Here is an 18885-nt window from a genome sequence, read left to right as displayed (position 1 = left end):
AAAGTGGGCTAAATGTCTGCCAAAAAATTGTTCATAAATAAACAGGTGGCATAGCTAGGTACAGGGGTGGGCTCCTCTGCTGAGTAGCAGACAGTGGTAGTAGGCGCAAAGTATTAACTGGTCTAAATGGAGGCCAGGGCCCCTGTATATTTTAACGATCATCTATCATTTCAACAAATTTGTATTGGCAGTGCCATTGAAGGATTTAACAGCACAGACTACACAGTGGTGGAGCAGGGAGAGGTAAGTATTGCAAGTGGTAAAGCACTGTTTGAGCTGGACGGAACACTCTCTCGTGGGCGGCGGTACTGGCACAGGGCCCCTCAAATTACGACGGTGTGTCTGATGTTGGTTGTGCACCACCACCGTCAGAGACACTTCATTGTACTTTAAGGGATTCTGTGCCAGTGCCGTCGCCCAAGAGTGCGCCCACCCACCTGTCCAGGCAAACGGCACTCGCACGGGTGCTTGCGCCAGGTGGTGACCACGGCCCTGTGGGTGGAGTCAACCCATTTAGGGTAATATAAAAATGGCCTATGGTGGACATTCAGCAGCTGCAAATGGAGGAATTGGAGAAGTCAGTAAGAGGAGGCCAAAAGCAAGACATTTTTCAGGCAAGCTACGTGTCAGCAGGGGAAGGTGGGGCAAAATAATTTGAAATCCATAATTGGTTCATTTTAATGAAGGTTAGATCACGGTATGTGTAAAGAGCTCCATGGAGTAACCTGTAGTTACGCATCCTTCACTTTTGGTTTGGGTGAAGTGGAGCGCCCCCAGACACAGGGCCACAAGTCACTCGGTACCAGTCCCTTCTTCTTCTGTTCTGCGGTTGTCACGGTGGCTGGACCTGGTCGCGACCCTGCTAAGGGGCGTCCAATAAAGATGGGGGGTGCAGAGTGCGAGAAATAACGAGGACACAGGGTTCAGTTTCTTTACCTTTTTACTGAAGGTTTCAGGATTCTCGATCCGGGGCACTTTCACCAGGGCTGTCTGACACCGGCCGGTCCGAAGGCACATCCAGGGTTCCCTTTTCAGGTGGAAATCAGTGTCTACCCACTAGCGCCTGTGTGTTGTAGTGCTTCCCTGCTGTGCATTCAGGATAGTCCTCACAACTGCTGTTCTCATCCGTTTTAGACCTTTCTCTTCTCCGTCCCCCAGGTATGATATGGCTAGGACGCACCTTTATGACAGGTAGGCCTGGAGGTATTCTGGAACCCTAGTGTCGCCCCTCTCCCACGTTGCCCCCTATGTCCTTCTTAGGTGTTGTATGGTAGACAGCCAACCTGTAATTAACTGTCCTGCCGCTGTTTGAAGTAATGCGTGGAGACTGTTACTTCTTCGGTGCTCCAGCCACCGACTATGCGCCTCAGTAAGATGTTTCCTCTCTCTCTCGGCACGACTCCTACTGGATCTCCTTTGTGCTGATCTCGTTTACACTGCTCCACATCCACATCCTTCCTTTCTTGTCTCTTTCTTAGGATACCGCCGCAAGGTAGTGCAGGCGCGGTCCCGTAACCATCTGTCCTTTCGCTAGGTACCTGCCAGATTTCCCAGGTCTGACAGATCCTCCCTGGAACTCTCCCAGGCTCGTTCTGCCTCACTCCCTGTCCGACCCCTAGTTTTACCAATGTGAGAAGTGGCCCAACAAATAAGCCTTTTGCTCCCCCTAGTGAAGTGTAGTGTGTGCTTAGTGATACCTGGTCAGTAGAACTCCTTTAGTGCCATCAGACGTACCATCACTCCCCTTAGTGACAGAGCGACGTTACTGCAACGACCAGATCTCTGGGGCGCTGCACTCCCCCCCGGTTAAATCCAGTACTCCCGGACTGGGAAAAGAAGAACAACAATACATGTTAATAGAAAACACACAAAAATTCTTATATATATACTATGAACAAATAAACATAACAGTGCTTTCCATTATGGAAGGTAAGGACGCTTGAACTTTGCAAAAGATTGGTCATGCATAGTCCATGACTCCCAGTTCTGTAGGTGCAACCATAGAATAACAGGGACCCCGGGTAAACAAAGGGGCCCCTGAAAGTTTTGGAGTGATTCACTGTCCATCACACCATTGTCCATTTTTAACCTATAACACAAATATTTACACAAGCATTTTCAACCAAATAACAACTATCGCTAATATCGCCAAGGTCTATAACGAAGTGGAGTCTGATTCTTGGTGCTACGCCTGACAGGACCCGCTACGCTTGCTATCGCTAGTGTAGTGCACTATCTTCTAGCTACACTTCTAGTGAGTCTGGGCAGCACTGGCATACTGGCGTCCTCAGTGCTACCACTATTAGTGGTGGGCATGGCAGATTCACCGATGACAGAGGGAGGACCCGCTGGTTCGACCGTTGGCATTGCATCTTCTGGTGGGGTCGGCTGTGCCGGCGGGTCCAGCTGCCCTGGCACCACATTTAGTTCTGGCGGTCTCGGTTGATGGAACGTTAGGACAGGTACCACAATGGCCTGATTTATTTGAGTCCAGGACTGGGGAAAATCGCCAAGAACAGTGTGTATCATCTTCTCTTCTTCCACGGGCGGAGAAATCCTGGGTTCTGTTTCCCCATCTTTCAGCTTATCCGGGCATATTTTCAGGTGGTCTCTGGATATGGCCGCTGAGGTCTCTCCTCCGTCCTTACTGATGAGACAGACCTTTGTATTGTCGAAGTCGGAGGGGAGAACGGTATACGGTTCCGCTTCCCATTGATCATCAAGCTTGTGTAGCCTCCTCTTTCTTTTGAGTACTTGCTCACCAGGTGCCAACGGAGCCGCGGGAGCATGCTGGTTGTAGTCCCTCTCTTGCTTCTGTCTGGCCTGAGCGAGACTCTTTTCCACAGATTCTTGTACTTTGCGGTACCTCTGCTGTCTCTCGGTATCCCAATCCGCATCTGGCGATATCTCTTCGGGGGTCAGAACCCCCATGTCCGGATCGACGGGTAACTTGCTAGACCTTCCTCGCATCAAGTACGCTGGGGTGCAGTTGGTGGAATTCACCGGAATGTGGTTGTACATGTCCACCAGGTCTGGTAACTTTGTAGGCCACAAGTTCCGCTCCTCTACAGGTAAGGTTTTCAGTAAGACGATCACCACTTGATTCATCTTATCACACATCCCGTTGGTCTGTGGATGGTACGGCGTGGTTCTGATCTTCTTACACCCGTACAAATTGCAGAACTCCTGGAACACCTCCGCTTCAAATGCCGGCCCCTGATCGGTCAACACCTTCTCTGGGTACCCATGGGGTCGACAGAAGTACTGCTGGAAGGTTTTGGCAGCCGTCCTAGCCGTCAGATCTTTGACTGGTACGACTACCAGGAACCTGGAATAGTGGTCTACCATGGTGAGAGCATAGAGATACCCTGACCGGCTAGGTGTTAGCTTTACGTGATCCAGCGCGACCAACTCGAGCGGTCGTTTGGTGATGATGGGCTGCAGGGGAGCCCGTTGGCTGTCACGATCCTTCCGGCGTAGGCTACAGGGGCCACACTCTCGACACCACTTCTCGATGGTCTTCTTCATGCCGACCCAGTAGAACCTCCCACGGAGTAGCCTCTCCAGCTTTCTCCATCCGAAGTGTCCTGCCTCATCGTGGTATGCTCCCAGGACCATGGGCACATCTTGTCTGGGGACCACAATCTGCCACACCAATTCGTGAGTGCGAGGGTCGATGTTCCTTCGGCACAGCTTGCCATCGTGAAGAAACAGTTTGCCCCTCTCCTTCCACAACTGTGATGTCTCCGGTGGATCATCTGGGCCAGGGTGCAAACCTGCCTGCGTCTGGAGCTCCTTCACCCGACGGACCGCAGGGTCACCATCCTGGTTCTCTGTCCACCCATGGTGGGGCAGGGGATTCAACGGGGCGCCCTGTTTGTTTCTTCGCCTGTTCTCCACCTGATGGGAACACTGAGTTGCCTTGGGACGATGGAAAGCGGGCAGCTCCACTTCTTCAAATGCTTCTGGGTCTTCCTCCATTTCGGGTAGGTGAGGCATTCGGGACAGTGCATCAGCATTCGCATTCTAGTGCCCCGCCCGGTACTTGATGGTAAAATCGTAATTAGACAACCGGGCCATCCACCGCTGCTCCAAGGCACCGAGTTTCGCTGTGTCCAAGTGCGTAAGTGGATTATTATCCGTGAAGACGGTGAATTTCGCTGAGGCCAGATAGTGCTTGAACCTCTCCGTCACGGCCCAAACGACTGCGAGGAACTTCAGCTTAAAGGAACTGTAGTTGTCTGGGTTCCTTTCAGTGGGGCGAAGCTTCCTGCTGGCATAAGCAATTACTCGTTCCTTGCCCTTCTGGACCTGGGACAGCACCGCTCCCAGTCCTACATTGCTGGCGTCCGTGTACAATACAAATGGTTGGTCGTATTCCGGGTAGGCTAGTACTTCGTCTCCCGTTAATGCCGATTTTAAGCAAGTGAACGATCCTTCCAGTCCGTCGTTCCAATCCAACGGGGTATTCTTACCCTTGGGTTTCTTGGGCTGGCCCACCAACAGGTCTTGCAACGGCGCGGCCTTCTTGGTGAAGTCCTTGATAAATCTCTGGTAATAACCCACCAACCCGAGGAACTGCCGGACCTCATGAATGTTGCTGGGCTGCGGCCAGTCCTTGATCACCGTGACCTTGTCGGGGTCTGGGGCCACTCATTTGGCACTCACCACATGGCCCAGGTACTGTACTTTTGGTTTGAGCAGATGGCATTTGGACGGTTTCACCTTTAGGCCAAAGTTGGACAGCGCCTCAAAGACCTCGGCCAGGTGCTTCAGATGGTCTTCATAGGTCTTAGAGAAGACAATGACATCGTCCAGATACAGCAGCACGGTCTCAAAGTTCTTGTGTCCCAAACAGCACACCATCATCCTCTGGAACGTCCCCGGGGCGTTACACAATCCGAAGGGCATGTAGTTGAACTCGCAGAGACCCATCGGTGTCGTGAAGGCTGTCTTTTCTTTGTCCGCCTCTGCCATGGGAACCTGCCAATACCCACTGGTAAGATCTAAAGTAGAGAAGTAATTAGCAGACTTTAACGCAGCCAAGGACTCCTCTATCCTAGGCAGGGGGTATACGTCCTTATGTGTAATGCGGTTTAATTGCCTATAATCTACACACATCCTCATGGTGCCATCTTTCTTTCTAACGAGGACTAATGGGCTGCCCAGGGGCTACAGCTGTCTCTCACTACTCCAGCCTCCTTCATCTCTCGCAACATGTCCTTGGCACACCGATAATGAGCTGGGGGTACAGGACGGTATGTTTCTTTTATGGGCGGGTGATCTCCTGTGGGGATGTGATGTTGAATCCCTTTTACCCGCCCAAAATCAAGGGGGTGTTTACTGAATACCCGCTCATACTCGTGAACCACCCTGTAGGCCCCCTGTATCTGGTGAGATGGAGTAGCATCAGTGCCCACATGTAGTTCTTGGCACCAATCTTTTGATTGTTCTGCAGAGCTGTTGTCCTCTGCCGACCTGGGCGGAGCAAAGGGCCCGGGTGCCTGTATCACACTATTATTAACAGTAAACAGCTTGGCAAGTGTGACATATTTAGTGAGGTGGACTTCCTCCTCCCCGCAGTTAAGAACACATACCGGCACCCTCCCCTTGCGGACATCAACCACCCCTCTGGCTGTCAGGATGGTAGGCCTATTCTCTGAATACACGGGTTCTACCAGGGCCTGATAGTCTTTACCCCCGAGACCTATGGCTGCCCAACATCATATTAACATTTCACTCCTGGGGGGTATTGCAATGGGGTTCGAATCACTCACTGTGACCCGGCCAATTTCACCACCAGTCAGCTCCACTTGCTGTCTCCGCATTAGGGCTCTGATTTCTTTCTGTAAGGCACGTTGTTCACTGTGACCAGCTGTCTCTGCTACTTGCTGCAACAAAACAATAACTTCTGCAAGACAATTCTCTATGACATTAGTACCGATGGTCATCATGGGGTTACGTTCACGCCGGTCAATATCAACAATGACAATTCCTTGGGCCTCCAATTCTACCCGCCCCACCTTAATAGTGACCTCTTTGTATCCCACTTGTGGCAGTGGCTGACCATTGCTATTATGGTGAAATCATCATCAGGGGCACGGGTGATGTCAGTGTCCTCCCAATAACATTTATAAAGGATGTAGGGCATAGTTGTCACCTGAGAGCCGGTGTCCAGCAAAGCGTTCATGGGGATACCGTCGATCACGATAGGGAGAACAGGACGCCCCCCAATGTATTTGGCTCTCCAATTTTGCGGGCCTGGGCGTTCTACTCCTGGGGGTTAACATAGTAACATAGTAACATAGTTAGTAAGGCCGAAAAAAGACATTTGTCCATCCAGTTCAGCCTATATTCCATCATAATAAATACCCAGATCTACGTCCTTCTACAGAACCTAATAATTGTATGATACAATATTGTTCTGCTCCAGGAAGATATCCAGGCCTCTCTTGAACCCCTCGACTGAGTTCGCCATCACCACCTCCTCAGGCAAGCAATTCCAGATTCTCACTGCCCTAACAGTAAAGAATCCTCTTCTATGTTGGTGGAAAAACCTTCTCTCCTCCAGACGCAAAGAATGCCCCCTTGTGCCCGTCACCTTCCTTGGTATAAACAGATCCTCAGCGAGATATTTGTATTGTCCCCTTATATACTTATACATGGTTATTAGATCGCCCCTCAGTCGTCTTTTTTCTAGACTAAATAATCCTAATTTCGCTAATCTATCTGGGTATTGTAGTTCTCCCATCCCCTTTATTAATTTTGTTGCCCTCCTTTGTACTCTCTCTAGTTCCATTATATCCTTCCTGAGCACCGGTGCCCAAAACTGGACACAGTACTCCATGTGCGGTCTAACTAGGGATTTGTACAGAGGCAGTATAATGCTCTCATCATGTGTATCCAGACCTCTTTTAATGCACCCCATGATCCTGTTTGCCTTGGCAGCTGCTGCCTGGCACTGGCTGCTCCAGGTAAGTTTATCATTAACTAGGATCCCCAAGTCCTTCTCCCTGTCAGATTTACCCAGTGGTTTCCCATTCAGTGTGTAATGGTGATATTGATTCCCTCTTCCCATGTGTATAACCTTACATTTATCATTGTTAAACCTCATCTGCCACCTTTCAGCCCAAGTTTCCAACTTATCCAGATCCATCTGTAGCAGAATACTATCTTCTCTTGTATTAACTGCTTTACATAGTTTTGTATCATCTGCAAATATCGATATTTTACTGTGTAAACCTTCTACCAGATCATTAATGAATATGTTGAAGAGAACAGGTCCCAATACTGACCCCTGCGGTACCCCACTGGTCACAGCGACCCAGTTAGAGACTATACCATTTATAACCACCCTCTGCTTTCTATCACTAAGCCAGTTACTAACCCATTTACACACATTTTCCCCCAGACCAAGCATTCTCATTTTGTGTACCAACCTCTTGTGCGGCACGGTATCAAACGCTTTGGAAAAATCGAGATATACCACGTCCAATGACTCACCGTGGTCCAGTCTATAGCTTACCTCTTCATAAAAACTGATTAGATTGGTTTGACAGGAGCGATTTCTCATAAACCCATGCTGATATGGAGTTAAACAGTTATTCTCATTGAGATAATCCAGAATAACATCCCTCAGAAACCCTTCAAATATTTTACCAACAATAGAGGTTAGACTTACTGGCCTATAATTTCCAGGTTCACTTTTAGAGCCCTTTTTGAATATTGGCACCACATTTGCTATGCGCCAGTCCTGCGGAACAGACCCTGTCGCTATAGAGTCACTAAAAATAAGAAATAATGGTTTATCTATTACATTACTTAGTTCTCTTAGTACTCGTGGGTGTATGCCATCCGGACCCGGAGATTTATCTATTTTAATCTTATTTAGCCGGTTTTGCACCTCTTCTTGGGTTAGATTGGTGACCCTTAATATAGGGTTTTCATTGTTTCTTGGGATTTCACCTAGCATTTCATTTTCCACCGTGAATACCGTGGAGAAGAAGGTGTTTAATATGTTAGCTTTTTCCTCGTCATCTACAACCATTCTTTCCTCACTATTTTTTAAGGGGCCTACATTTTCAGTTTTTATTCTTTTACTATTGATATAGTTGAAGAACAGTTTGGGATTAGTTTTACTCTCCTTAGCAATGTGCTTCTCTGTTTCCTTTTTGGCAGCTTTAATTAGTTTTTTAGATAAAGTATTTTTCTCCCTATAGTTTTTTAGAGCTTCAATGGTGCCATCCTGCTTTAGTAGTGCAAATGCTTTCTTTTTACTGTTAATTGCCTGTCTTACTTCTTTGTTTAGCCACATTGGGTTTTTCCTATTTCTAGTCCTTTTATTCCCACAAGGTATAAACCGCTTACACTGCCTATTTAGGATGTTCTTAAACATTTCCCATTTATTATCTGTATTCTTATTTCTGAGGATATTGTCCCAGTCTACCAGATTAAGGGCATCTCTAAGCTGTTCAAACTTTGCTTTCCTAAAGTTCAATGTTTTTGTGACTCCCTGACAAGTCCCCCTAGTGAAAGACAGGTGAAACTGCACAATATTGTGGTCGCTATTTCCTAAATGCCCAACCACCTGCAGATTTGTTATTCTGTCAAGTCTATTAGATAGTATTAGGTCTAAAAGTGCTGCTCCTCTGGTTGGATTCTGCACCAATTGTGAAAGATAATTTTTCTTGGTTATTAGCATAAACCTGTTGCCTTTATGGGTTTCACAGGTTTCTGTTTCCCAGTTAATATCCGGGTAGTTAAAGTCCCCCATAACCAGGACCTCATTATGGGTTGCAGCTTCATCTATCTGCTTTAGAAGTAGACTTTCCATGCTTTCTGTTATATTTGGGGGTTTGTAACAGACCCCAATGAGAATTTTGTTACCATTTTTCCCTCCATGAATTTCAACCCATATGGACTCGACATCCTCATTCCCTTCGCTAATATCCTCCCTTAAAGTGGACTTTAGACAATACTTTACATAGAGACAAACCCCTCCTCCTCTCCGATTTTTACGATCCTTTCTAAACAGACTGTAACCCTGTAAGTTAACTGCCCAGTCATAGCTTTCATCTAACCATGTCTCGGTTATTCCCACTATGTCAAAGTTACCTGTAGATATTTCTGCTTCTAGTTCTTCCATCTTGTTTATCAGGCTTCTGGCGTTTGCGAGCATGCAGTTTAGAGGATTTTGTTTTGTTCCAATCTCCTCACTGTGGATTGTTTTAGAAATGTTCTTACCTCCCTTCTGAGTATGTTTTCCTGGGTCGTCTTTGTTCGAGTCTAATGTTTTTCTTCCCGTCCCCTCTTCTTCTAGTTTAACGCCCTCCTGATGAGTGTAGCGAGTCTTCTGGCGAATGTGTGTTTCCCAGGTTTGTTGAGGTGTAGTCCGTCTCTGGCGAGGAGTCCATCATACCAGTAATTCACACCGTGATCCAGGAATCCAAATCCTTGTTGTCTGCACCATCGTCTTAGCCAGTTGTTTGCATCAAGGATCCTGTTCCATCTCCTGGTGCCATGCCCGTCTACTGGAAGGATAGAAGAAAAAACTACCTGTGCATCCAGTTCCTTTACTTTCTTCCCCAACTCTTCAAAGTCCTTGCAGATTGTCGGTAGGTCCTTCCTTGCCGTGTCATTGGTGCCAACATGTATCAGAAGAAATGGGTGGACGTCCTTGGAGCTGAAGAGCTTTGGTATCCTATCGGTCACATCCTTGATCATCGCACCTGGAAGGCAGCATACTTCTCTTGCAGTTATGTCCGGTCTGCAGATGGCTGCTTCGGTGCCTCTCAGTAGTGAGTCTCCCACCACCACCACTCTTCGTTGCTTCTTGGCTGTACTTTTTGCTGTCACTTGTTGCTGTGTGCCCTTTTCTTTTTTGCTTGCTGGTATTGCTTCATTCTTAGGTGTGCCATCTTCATCCTCTACAAAGATTTGATATCGGTTCTTCAGTTGTGTGGTTGGTGATTTCTCCAACCCTTGGCCCCAGGGGTTGCTCGTTTAACTGACAGTACCTTGCCAGATGGCCCACCTGATGGCAGCGGCAGCAGATAGGTCGTCCATCCTGATGAAAACGATCGTCATCTCTGCCTCTGGTCGATGGAACCCTCCTTGGTCGTTGCCAGGGGACATCCTCCGGTCTGGAAGCCAGCTGGATCTTCGCCTTGGGGGCCTCCTGTAGGGACTGGACGGTCCGGGCTAGGGCAGCAACGCTCCTGGTCAGTTCCTGTACTTGGAGACGCAGTCCTGCAGGGGAGTCGTCGTCCAGGATCTGGGCATCGGCCTCGGCGGAGACAGGTGCGTCCGGCGCCACCTCCTGGTGGTATGTGAGGGCTTGCCGCCTGGTAAGTGTGGCACGGCTGGGCTGCCGCTCCGGCAGCGCCTGGATAGCTTTATCTTTAAATTGCGCGAAAGTCAGATCTGGATTCTGCATGGCCAGGAAGTGTAGCTGGGCCCTTTGGTTACTGCACAGGAGCCCTTCTATGAACCGCACTTTCAGGAGCTTATCTTCATCTTGTATGCTGCTTGGGTCACTTTGCTTGATGGCCCGCAGCGCCTCCTGCAGATTAAGAGCATAGTCCCGTAAGCTATCCTGCGGCCGCTGCTTGCACCCATAGAACGTCAATTTAATTTCCGTAATGGTGCTGGTGTCAAAGGTGGCTTTAAGCTTGGCAAATAATTGTTGCACAGTTTTCTTGTCCGCAGCGGGCCAGGACTTTACTTCCCTCAATGCTGCTCCAAAGAGTTGGCCGGTTATCATATGAACTTTCTGAGGCTCCGTCAAGGGATAAAACTCAAGCAGGCTACAAATCCCCTCCTTAAAGTCAGTTAACGTATGAGCTTCTCCAAAGTATCGCGGGAGCCAGGCGGCCCCTGGTAGGTACGGCATAGAGAAGGGCATTATGGCTGCTGTAGCGGCAGCACTATCCGGCTGGTTGGTGGAAGCGGTAAGCCCCGCGGCCTCTAGCAGTGATACCGGGTTTGTGGCTGCACTTATCGTGGAATCTGGAAGTGCTCCCGAGTCTGCAGCTGTGGCCGCCGCCTCCGCTCCTCCAGGGTCCGACATGGCTGTTCCTCCTTCCGGGGTCGGCGCCTCACCGCATCTTCCGCTCTGCGCACTTTTCCAGCCGGCTCCACCCACGAAGCTATGACTCCTCCCTTCGTGCTCCACGCGGCGCGGCAATGGCGGATTTTTGGCGGCAAATAGCGGTACACAGTCTTTGCGATAAGTCACAGTTCAATTCCAGTTCCGAGGCACACATGACCTGATTCTTCAGGCTTAAGTACAATCCTGTTCGTGACGCCAAGTTGGAGCGCCCCCAGACACAGGGCCACAAGTCACTCGGTACCGGTCCCTTCTTCTTCTGTTCTGCGGTTGTCACGGTGGCTGGACCCGATCGTGACCCTGCTAAGGGGCGTCCAATAAAGATGGGGGGTGCAAAGTGCAAGGAATAACGAGGACACAGGGTTCAGTTTCTTTACCTTTTTACTGAAGGTTTCAGGATTCTCGATCCGGGGCACTTTCACCAGGGCTGTCTGAGACCGGCCGGTCCGAAGGCACATCCAGGGTTCCCTTTTCAGGTGGAAATCAGTGTCTACCCACTAGCGCCTGTGTGTTGTAGTGCTTCCCTGCTGAGCATTCAGGATAGTCCTCACAACTGCTGTTCTCATCCGTTTTAGACCTTTCTCTTCTCCGTCCCCCAGGTATGATATGGCTAGGACGCACCTTTATGACAGGTAGGCCTGGAGGTATTCTGGAACCCTAGTGTTGCCCCTCTCCCACGTTGCCCCCTATGTCCTTCTTAGGTGTTGTATGGTGGACAGCCAACCTGTAATTAACTGTCCTGCCGCTGTTTGAAGTAATGCGTGGAGACTGTTACTTCTTCGGTGCTCCGGCCACCAACTATGCGCCTCAGTAAGATGTTGCCTCTCTCTCTCGGCACGACTCCTACTGGATCTCCTTTGTGCTGATCTCGTTTACACTGCACCACAATATCCTTCCTTTCTTGTCTCTTTCTTAGGATACCGCCGCAAGGTAGTGCAGGCGCGGTCCCGTAACCATCTGTCCTTTCGCTAGGTACCTGCCAGATTTCCCAGGTCTGACAGATCCTCCCTGGAACTCTCCCAGGCTCGTTCTGCCTAACTTCCTGTCCGACCCTTAGTTTTACCAATGTGAGAAGTGGCCCAATAAATAAGCCTTTTGCTCCCCCTAGTGGCCGGAGTGTGAAGTGTAGTGTGTGCTTAGTGATACCTGGTCAGTAGAACTCCTTTAGTGCCATCAGACGTACCATCACTCCCCTTAGTGGCAGAGCGACGTTACTGCAACGACCAGATCTCTGGGGCGCTGCAGAAGGACACAAGGAAACGTCTTGTTCCTGACCGGGAGCATCTACTGACGACTCGCTGCTTTTATATTTGGAACTTTCTGAAGAGGAGGAGAAAGAGCTAGAGGCTGAGTCAGCAAGGAAAGCCAAAACTTTTTTCTGCTGCTCCAGCTTTAAAAGCTGTTTTCCTACTCCCAGATAAGGGAGCCTTCGAGGCCTTGTGTAGCCAGACGATGATGCTGGCTCAACACCTCCAGCCCTAGGTGCTATTGTGCTTTTGCCACTACCACCAGATGCACCACCACCACCACCACCATCAGTACCAGCTGGCAACCATCGCCCACGGGCTCTTCCACTAGACTTCCTCATTTTTTGGAAAATCTAACCAAAATGTCAATTGTTATATGGTACTGTAAAACAAGGTAGAAGGTGTACTGTATATAAACTTGTTGAGAATTTAAATCTCCCTTTTTTGGGGGGAGACTGAACCAAAACTCAGGCCCTGTGCATAAAACAACACAATGTAAGTGGCAGAAAGTGGCTGGCTGATATACCACAAACTAACAGGACTGAAGTATATCCACTTTGTGAGAATTTGAATCTCACTTTTTTTGGGGGGAGACTGAACCAAAACTTAGGCCCAGTGTATAAAACAAGACAATGTAAGTGGCAGAAAGTGGCTGGAAGATATATGAAAAAATACAAGGACTGTAGTACAATTTCAATCTCCCTACAATGATCTCAGGAAAAGTATGGCAGCAATAAAAAGGACTGCTGCACACAAAAGTGTGGACAAATAAACAAGATAACTGTGCAGAAAGGAGCAACAGGATTTTTGCTTTTAAAAAAGCAGTTGGTTTGCACAGCAGCGTGCAAACAGCATTGCAGCTATCAGGGAGCCTTATAAGGCAGCCTAATAAGCTACAGAGCTGATGCACAAAAATATAGCCTCCACTGTCCCTGCAAAAAAATGGTGGTGTTGGACAGTGGAAATCGCTACAACACAAGCAGTTTGGGGGTTAATCTTCCCTCTCTATATCCCTTCTTCTGATGAAGCTGCAGCAACCTCTCCCTATGCTAAGATCGGCAGAAGTAAGATGGCGGTCGGCGTGCACGCCCCTTTATAGCCCCTGTGACGCCGAAGAAAGCAAGCCAATCACTGTCATGCCCTTCTCTAAGATGATGGGGACAGAGACCTATGTCATCACGCTGCCCACACTCTGCGTCCTCCTTCATTGGCTGAAAAATAGCACTGAAGGCGTCATATGAAACGCGACTTTTGCGCGCAGATCGGCGACCTCATGGCCGATTCCACACTAGGATCGGGTCGGGTTTCATGAAACCCGACTTTACCGAAAGTCGGCAATTTTTGAATTTGTCCGATCCGTGTCGCTTAACCCCACTCACCACACATCCAGATAAACTACTTGAGGGGTCTAGTTTCCAAATTTGGGTCACTTGTTTTTTTTTTCACTGTTTAGGCACATCAGAGGTTTTCCAAATGCAACATGACACCCACAGACCATTCCATCAAAGTCTGCGTTCCAAAAGTCACTCCTTTTCTGAGCCCTACCGTGCGCCCACATATGGGGTATCTGCATACTCAGGAGAAATTGCACAACAAAGTTTGGATTCCATTTTCTCCTGTTACCCTTGTTAAAATAAAAATTGTGGGTCTGAAAGAACATTTTTGTGGGACAAATTTGATATTTATTATTTTCACGTTATAAACTTCTGTAAAGCACGTGGGGGTTCAAGATGCTCACCACACATCTAGATACACTACTGAAGGGGTCTAGTTTCCAAAGTGGGGTCACATGTGGGGGGTTTCTACTGTTAGGCACATCAGGGGCTTCCCAAAAGCGACATGGTGTTTGCTCTCGATTCTAGACAATTTTGAGCTCCAAAATTCAAATTGGTGCTCCTTCCCTTCCAAACCTTGCCATGTGCCAAAATAGTAGTTTTCCCCCACATACAGTACAGACCAAAAGTTTGGACACGCCTTCACATTTAAAGATTTTTCTGTACTTTCATGACTTTGAAAATTGTACATTCACACTGAAGGCATCAAAACTATGAATTAACACATGAGGAATTATATTTTTAACAAAAAAGTGTGAAACAACTAAAATTATGTCTTATATTCTAGGTTCTTCAAAGTAGCCACCTTTTGCTTTGATGACTGCTTTGCACACTCTTGGCATTCTCTTGATAAGCTTCAAGAGGTAGTCACCGGGAATGGTTTTCAATTCACAGGTGTGCCCTGTCAGGTTTAATAAGTGGGATTTCTTGCCTTATAAATGGTGTTGGGACTATCAGTTGTGTTGTGCAGAAATCTGGTGGATACACAGCTGATAGTTCTACTGAATAGACTGTTAGAATTTGTATAATGGCAAGAAAAAAGCAGCTAAGGCTACTTTCACACTAGCGTTAACTGCAATACGCTAAAATGCGTCGTTTTGCCGAAAAAACGCATCCAGCAAAATATTTTGCTGGATGCGTTTTTTCCCCATAGACTTGTATTGGCGACGCATTGCGACGAATTGGCATACGTCAGTATACGTCTTTCGACGGATGCGTCGAAATTAGGCGACACGTCGTCTGGAAAAACGTAGATTGTAATGTTTTTTGGCTCCGACAATAAAACGTGTCTCGGCGCATCCTGCGGCATGCGTATTTTGCTACAATGAAAGTCTATGAGCGACGGATGCGTCGAGACACGTCGTACGACGCAATGCAGCGCTGCAATACGTTTTTTTCTACTGAGCATGCTCAGAAACAGGATTTTTTATCTAATTGGCCAGACATCCCAAAATCTATATAAACCTGGTCTGGGCCTTCAACCCCCACATATGCCAGCAAGACCCAGAGAGAAGAAAAAAGAAGCCTCCAGCCAGCCGGACACCAAGACCCCAGCCTGGCAGCAAGACCCCAGCTGGACACCAAGACCCCAGCCTGGCAGCAAGACCCCAGCTGGACACCAAGACCCCAGCCTGGCAGCAAGACCCCAGCCTGGCAGCAAGACCCCAGCCTGACACCAAGACCCCAGCCTGGCAGCAAGGACCAGAGACACTCTAACAGTGTGAGTATATTGCCATTTTTGTGTGTGTGTGTGTGTGTGTGTGTGTGCGTGCGCATTTGTGTATGCCGTACTGACTACAGCAAGAGCTTTTAAAACCTGAATCCAACCTGAGGCCTGCCGTCGTCCTGCAACAGCCAGTGCCCTGCTACAGTCCAGATCCACCCTGAGGCCTGCCACTGTGAAGACATCAAGCTCCAGCCGGAGGACTGATGGCCGTGTGTGTGTGTGTGTGTGTGTGTATTTTTGTACTGCTGTGTGCTTTTGTATGTATGTGTTCACGTGCCTGCACCTTATTATGCCTTTGTCAATATTACGCCTGTTCATGTGTTATGCTTGCGTTATGACTCTGCTTGCAGGTATGTTTGTGTGCGTTTTGTTGGTTGCATGTGCATTTGTCAATGTCATATTGGTTAATGTACTTTTTTGATGTATTTACTAGTATAGTGGTTTGTGCAGCCTGTGTGTTTTTTTTTTTTTTTAATCTGATGTATTATTGCAAAGTCTAGTGGTCTGCAGCTTGTGGTTAGAACGTGTTTTTTTTTCTTTTACAAAGTGTTGATTTTTTTAACTGTTGAAACCATTCCAAAGTGATGTACTGGTATTTAAAATAAAGAGCATTTCTGCTTCATTGTGATTACTTTAAAAAAAAAAAAACGAAAAAAAAAAATAATAAAATGTTTAAAAAATTGTCCGTAGTATAATTTCATAAAGGTAAATTTTAAACTGGTGTATGTACCAATGGTTACACATGCAATACAGAGTTGGTTGAGGGCTCATTTTTTACTAAAGGTTATCCTTGGAAGGTTTTTTGGGGGAGGTTATTTAAAAAAAAAAAAATGTGGTAAAAATATTTTTCCATGGTGTCTCATTTTAAATCTTTTTTTTTTGGGGACATGGAAATGAATGGTATAACGTGCACCTGTTTTTGGGTTTTGGTTTTCAGCCATTTCTCACATTTTAACAGGGTGTTTATTGGTAAACATTACCTATTTCTGCGGTGGTCTAACTATAAATCCATTATACTTATTATATTGCAGATAGAGTAGGGACCACAGCGACCAGCCGTAGCCACCAGGACCACAGCCACTGGCCGTAGCCACCTGGACCGCATCCTGAAATTCTTAAAAGTAAGTTTTGAAGACCCCAAATCTGCTACTTCAATGTGTAGAGCAGATTGCAAGTGTCTTTTAACTTACAGACCCACCAGGACCACAGCCACCAGGACCACAGCCACCAGGACCACAGCCACCAGGACCACAGCCACTGGCCATAGCAACCTGGACCGCATCCTGAAATTCTTAAAAGTAAGTTTTGAAGACCCCAAATCTGCTACTTCAATGTGTAGAGCAGATTGCAAGTGTCTTTTAACTTACAGACCCACCAGGACCACAGCCACCAGGACCACAGCCACCGGCCGTAGCTACCAGGAACACAATGTCCTCTTCTGGGGCAGCCCTCCTCCACAGCAACAGCGTGTATCGGTAAGTAACCCAATTTTTTTTTAATTTTCTTAATTTTTATTCACTACATGCATTTATTATGTTTAAACAGGAATCAGAATCCGATGAGGAGCTGTCAGAAGGGACCGAGACGGGTGGAGATATACAAGTGGAGGAGGAACCAAGTGTAAGTAGTTGTGAAATACTTGCTTCACACCATACACCAGCACCATACACGAAACAGATTTTCAGATACAACGGAACCAAGAAAACATATACATACATTAAAGCTAATTTTTTTTCTCCTTTATTTCAGTCTCCTGCTGCTGCTGCTGCTGCTGAACACCATGAAGGTTCTCCCAGGCACTCCCAGAGTCGGCGGACTCAACGCCGCGGTTGGCCATCAGTAAGTTGCTTTTTGGGGGGGGCTTCGATTGGTCATTTTTTTTTTTCAGTGTACTAATTTTTATTTTTTTCTTATATTTTTTTTCTCACAGGCTTCACAGCGTGCTCCCGCAGAAGATTATGACATTGAAATTGAAGCCCTCATCGAGGAGGTTCGCGAGCGGTAGCCGCTGTGGAACATGGCTGACCGCAGGCATGCTGACACCAGTGTCACCCATCGGCTCTGGGAGGAAGTATGCCAGAACATATTTTCGAGGTGGGAGGACCTTCTTCCACAGCAGCAGAGCAAACTATGTAAGTATTCACTTTTCAGTGATGTTTAGAGCTGAATGTAATGTCTTGCATTTACCATTTTTTTTTTCTTCATTCCTGTCTTCACAGGTAGCAAGGTTAGGAAGCGGTGGCGGTCACTGAGGGATCGCTTTAAGAGGGAATTTAACCAGGAGATGCAGGCCCGGAGTGGCTCAGCAGGAAGGAAGAAGAGAACATATAGATACGCCCCTGCCCTCTCCTTCCTGAGGCGAACCATGCTGAGTAGAGTGTAAGTATTCAACATCCCAGTAATAACCATGTTAACCTGTCTAATCACAAAACTTTTGTTTCAGTCCGGGCTTTTCCATATCAATATATTAATTGTTTTTGTTTTTTCTTTCACAGCACCTTCTCCAGCCACCGTGCGCCTGCATCTTCCTCTGCGCCCTCTGGAGCGATCCCTCCTGAGTCCGCCACCGGGGACCACATCGGTAGGCCCCACACCTCTGACCCCTCTGTCCCCTCCACTTCATCCACCTCAGGCACTGTAGTGCAGCCTTCGTTACTCGCATCTGATGGTCAACAGATAGCATTCCCTTTACCCCACCCCTCTGACCCTGCCACCTCTACACCACCGTTAGGTTCGTGGCGGCAGCGTCAGAGGGGTCAGGAAAGGAGCTATGCTCCTGAGTTCTTGCATCTAAATGCAGGCTTCCAAAGTTCTCTTAAAATTTTGGGAGAACAAGTGACTGCTGGTTTCAACATGGTGCAATCACGCATCAGTGAAACCCACCAGGAAATCAGCAGTCGCTTGGATAGGCTGCATTTAGATGTAAGTCAAGCTCCGGCAAATCTTTTTTTTCAATCCATGCTTAGGAGCATGGAGAAGCTTTCTTTTGATCAGCAGATGCGGGTAATGAATAGCTGCCATAACGCTCTTCTTAAGGTCCTCAACGAATCCCAATCTACCCCACACCTCCCCACACATACCAGTCACCATTTCCACACCATGCCCCCCAATATCAACGTCAGTCCCAATACCATACCAGGCCCCCAACCCAAATATATTCCCCAGTGTTTTCTGCTTCCTTGCCCAGCTTTCCTTCCCCATTCAGTTTCACAACTACCCCAACACAACCCCCCTCTGGTCAGCCTCCTGCTTTTCACCCCCCTTCCACTGCAGAACAAACAAGTAGGGTTTCCCCAATCCCACCTACCGACGTGGTCCAACATTCCAGCCCCTCCTCCCATAGTTACTCCACCCGACACTACCAGGACTTGTAGTCCACAAATGTAAAATTTAAAAAAAAATCTTTATTTTGCAACTAAAAAAAAATGTTTTTTGAAAATGATAAAAAATACAAAACAAGGTTTTAAATAA

The sequence above is a fragment of the Ranitomeya imitator genome, chromosome 3 (genome assembly GCF_032444005.1).
Source record: "Ranitomeya imitator isolate aRanImi1 chromosome 3, aRanImi1.pri, whole genome shotgun sequence".
NCBI lineage: Eukaryota > Metazoa > Chordata > Amphibia > Anura > Dendrobatidae > Ranitomeya > Ranitomeya imitator.
This window is presented reverse-complemented; position numbering follows the sequence as displayed.